Raw genomic sequence first — 5,431 nt, forward strand, 5'->3', positions numbered from 1 at the left:
GGGCTAAATGTACTCTTTAGATTTGAATTTTGGTAATAGACAATTTCTTTTTTTAAATATATTAGCTCATCATATTGTACGTTTTGGGGCAAACCGATCAATTGTTGTTTTTTGAAAATAACACAATACACTCTCGCATCTCTAATATTCGTATGCATGATTGAGTCAAAAGTGTCTAATTGTCCTCTTTGCTTCGTAGTAATATTGGGAAACATACACGGTGTTTCATGGGGAGTAATGAAAGATGTTGTACACCATGGAGTGATAGCAGTTTTCGAATGATGTGGATGATTTTTTTTGCAACAAGAGAATAGTTGGAGTGCTTCAAGTTGAGTTATAACAAATTATTTTAGATACTTTTTTCTTGTCCTTATTACACATGGCAGCTATGTACCTTTGTTATCTGTTGCGTTGTTTATTCACTATTACCATGGTTATGTGACATTTGCAGTCATATGTCGAGAATGACAGAAGAAAACTGGTGGGACTAACAGGTGAACTATCGGGATGTTCTACAGGTCATCAACATGATGATCCTAATATTTATGCCAATCCAAAGATCAATAACGACTGCAAGCAATAATGAGAATCAAAAGTGTACTATAATAGATTTCATTGTACAACGCAGTAGGGGAACATAGGACATACAACGTCGACAATGACATGGAGCGGTTGTTTAAGAAACAAAGTTTGTATTCATCCCCATGTCGACACTGGGGAGCTCGAGTTCTAAAATACTAACACAGAGTGCAGTTTCCTTATGAACAGAGATGTACCAATTTAAGTCTTCATGATCGCATATTTCTGTCGGAGGTATATTCAAGTTCAAAACTTTGAACTTCAATCCAATTTCAGCGCGTGGCTCAACAATACCAAGTTTGTCCTTCAATCGTAATTCAATTTTCGCTATGGTAATGTTTCTTGGCGCTATAATGGAAGTAGTTTTGTCCCCTCTCCACTTGCAATTATCGTCCGCGCATACAATGGTTAATATTTTTAGGCTTGACCTGCTAACCTGAAATTGAAACTTGGACGAATTCTCGAGTACAACTCTTTCTTGGTAAAAAAATATTCACCTTTCGGTAAGATCTGACATATTCACAGTGGAATCCAATCGCATGTATCTGGACTTTTAGAATGTGATAATAGTTCTTCGTCAACTTTAGCAATATTACCAGTATTTGTACCATGTAAGGGGTCGTCGAACATCTCATCTAATGGTATAGTCCCAACATCGAAAATTGGAGTATCAGCTGCATTATTGTTTGGGACACTGTGCTGATGATTGAGCTCATCGTCCTGTACGATTTGGTGATCTTCCGCTGCGGTGAACAATTGTTGGCTGTAATTTGTATCCCTCTCCATTTCAACACTTGGCAGGCCGGTTTCCAAAGTCGTAACGCAAAGAGTAGTTTCCTTATGAACTAATATGTACCAATTTACGTCTTCATCTTCGAGTATTTCGGCCGGAGGTATATTCATGTTGGGAATTTTGAACTTCAATTCCATTTTTGTGCGCGGACCGAGAATACCAAGTTTGTTGTTCAACCGTAACAATAGCCCGGGTAGTGTAATACTACTCGGCACTAAAATGGAAGTGGTTTTGTCCCCAGTCCACTTCCATTCGTCATTCACATGAACAAACTTTCCCCCATGCGATACGATGAATCTCAAATTATTGTTCATACCTGAAATGTTGGGATTCCAACGATAAGAATTATGCGCAATCAATATATCGATTATATAATAGCATGGAAGTGACACGTTCGAATATTTAAACCTATGCAATAGTACAAGGTCAAATGAAGGGTGTCAAGAGTTTTCAGCTATCCAATTCGACAGTTTAGTTATCTATCCCGAAAGTTTATAAATGTCGGGTTCGACAGTTAAAATGTCGAGTTCGACAGTTCAACTGTCAGAACTACCGAGAAGCTTCAAATATGTTTGATAGCATTAATAGTTATAATCATTTCTCAATTACAACAACTACAGCATCACAACATATTTCTAGAAATAAATGACTGAATGCTTATTAAATATGAAATACTTCACATTTCCTTAAATATTTTTGGTATGTTTTTCCTTCAAAAATATTAAAAAAAAAGAACATGACGATTAATAGTAGTGATTATCATGTTGTTTTTAACATTTTTAAAAAAGTAAGCTATTACATAAAAATATAAACAATTCGTAATAACCGACCTTTCAAAATAGATGAAGAAGATGGATGAAGTAATGTCTTCTTGATCAAGAAGAAAATGGATAAAGAAGATGAATGAGATAAGTGTTTGTTTAACAAGAAATTTGTTTTTTTATGTTAACTAGGGTCTTTAAGGATTTTATATTAACTAAATTCGTATTTTACAATATATTATTCATATATTTAATGATTATAATATACAAATTAAACAATCAAAGCACAGCATTAATTGTTTTGAAAAACAATCATGAATGAGCATTAAATGCTCCAAAAAAAGTCAAATTAAGGGTAATTTAGACATTTCACAATAAGAAAGTGACATTTTTGTACAAATTGTGTGCACATCAAAGTTTTTTGTGTATTTTCAAAAAAAGTGACATTTTTGTAAATTTCCCTAAATATAATTGAAGAAGGCATTTAACTTTCTTCCACAACAAATTAATAATTTAAGTGTAACGATAATGACGCTTTGATAAAATAAAGCATCCCTTAAAAATATGTGTCAAGCTAGTGACAATGGTAATAAGTACTTATCATTACCCTAAAATATAATAAAGAGATTTATGATTGAAAATATATCCAAGAAAACCTCTTTTGTGTTTATATTCACATGATAACCAATAGAGGGTTTCTTCTAGGGGTCAGTATAGTGGCGGACCTAGGTAGTGGCGAGTTATAGAGAATTATTATTATTATTATTATTATTTTTTGATAATATATAGAATTTTTAGATTATATATTTGATAATTCATATTAACAACATCTTTGGTAGCTCAGCAAGTTAGCCATTCTATTATTGAATTGGAGTTCTTGTGTTCGAAACTCTTCAAAATCAATATTTTTTACAATTTTTTTTTATTTTAACAATTTTTTCCAAAATAAATGCAAGGATGGTGATTTGAAATAATAATGTAACAAAATAATATATGTACAATTTTATTGGTTTAATGCAAGTAGAAACATTTTAGTCGGTGCTTTGTCCCTCTTTTTTATTTTCTTTTTCATTTCATTTCATTTCTTTTCTCCTCTAATCAATTGATTTGAGAGTTTGGTCAATTAATAGTAGTTGAACTTGTAAGACAATTGGCATTTGTATCATAAGGAATCTTTCAAAAAAACTTATTTAATTAATAAAAAGTTTTATTTTTCTCTCACAAAAAATCGATTGCAAAAAAGTGGAATCATACAAGAACATAAAATTGATATAAACATATAAATAATTTCAGTTTTGTTAGAACATGTTTGGTAGAGATTATAATCCAATTAATATCAATTTTTTTACCGTTATTTCACTATTCCAATCGTCATTTTTGAATTCTTCTCTCTCAGTAGGATCCATTTTATCTCTAACGATCAAAAAATCAACTAACAAAATTCCTTCCAAACAAGCACTTAATAATAATGCTTGTTTAATTAACTTTAATTGTAAATTGGATATTGGCATTTTGTTAATATATATTGCCTATTTAATTGAAAAATAAATAAGGGCATTTTGCAAATTATGAAACGATTTTTTCATCCAAAATGGAAGTTCGTACCTAGTTCTAGTGGTGTATCTAGTTCTAATTCGTACGATTTTTTGAATATTAATTAATTAATTAATTAATAAAAAACTTTGCTATCACGGGTGTTGGCCGTTGATAGTAAGCTTTCAACGTTCGTGATCCGCCCTAATTGAACTCGACCCCCTAGATTATCCCCTGGGTCAATATACACAATATTAATAATCTTTTTTTGCAATAAAAAATCGAAAAGTAAAAAAGTATAAAGGGTAAATAGAAAATCCATCATATCAAATCATAAGCCATTCAAACATGAGATTTTAGTAGTAATAATAATAATAATAATAATAATAATAATAATAATAATAATAATAATAATAATAATAATAATAATAATAATAATAATAATAATAATAATAATAATAATAATAATAATAATAATAATAATAATAATAATAATAATAATAATAATAATAATAATAATAATAATAATAATAATAATAATAATAATAATAATAATAATAATAATAATAATAATAATAATAATAATAATAATAATAATAATAATAAAAGAAGAAGAAGAAAAAAATCAACATATTTACATAATTTAATGCATGATCATCTATTTACAATGTATCTTACGAATTTAAGAGAAAACTCATTTCATAAACAATTTAAATCCCCAATTGAGATTATGAAAGATTTTAAAAATCTTTCTAAATTTAGATATTTTCAATTAAGATTTTAATGAAATTCATTAAGGCCATATTTGATAGCATGGAATTACATGGAAATGAAATTTCAATTCCATCTTTTCCATTTTTTTGTTGTTTGGTAGCACAATTATTTTTATGGAATTCCAATTTTGATTGTCTTGGAAAGTGTGGTTTTCCATGTTTTCATGGAAAATCAATTCATTTTCCTGGGTACTGTAGCAATTTTTTATTTTTATTTCTTTTTTTTTTATGCAATGAAACAAATTCTAAGAATTATTGTAAAAAAATATTTTACTTTAACTGATAATTTTCATGTAAAACAAAGCTAAACGAACACTCAAGATAATTAAATTTCTTTAAAAAAAAAAATAATTTGGCAATGGAAACAAATTTCATTTCTAATACCAGTAAATTTTATCCATTTAATTGACAATTTTCATGTAAAACAAAATCAAACGAATATCAAAAAATACTTTTATTTCAACATTTTCCACGTGAAAAATTATACCAATCAAACACAATAATTTACAATTCCCAGGAAAATAATTTCTAAGCAATTCAATTCCCTGAAATTCGTTTTCAATTCAATTCAATTCCATCTTTACAATCAAACGGACCCTAAAATTTAGGTGTCCTCAATTGAGGTTTTAATTAAATTCTATGAAATCTTTTAAAATCTACGTATTCTCAATAATTTGTAAATTTGTAAAGATTTCATTAATAGAGTGATTTTAAAAAGTTTTGATGGTTTCAAGATTAAAAATACATATAACTAAATTTTTTGAAATTTCACTATATTTGATAAGATTCTTATGGATTTTATGGAAATCTATTCAAATTCACAAAATTTATTAGGATTTATAATCTTTTAAAATTCATCAAAATCTTAGTTGAAAACGTCCAAGTGATTCAATATGATATTAGAGTAGATAATTATCTTCAAGTCTTGTTGCAGCTCTTTCAAATGAATTTTACACAAATTAATTAGGCTTGGATGAAAAAAAAAAAAAAAA

Source organism: Olea europaea, chromosome 13 (assembly GCF_002742605.1).
Source record: "Olea europaea var. sylvestris chromosome 13, O_europaea_v1, whole genome shotgun sequence".
NCBI lineage: Eukaryota > Viridiplantae > Streptophyta > Magnoliopsida > Lamiales > Oleaceae > Olea > Olea europaea.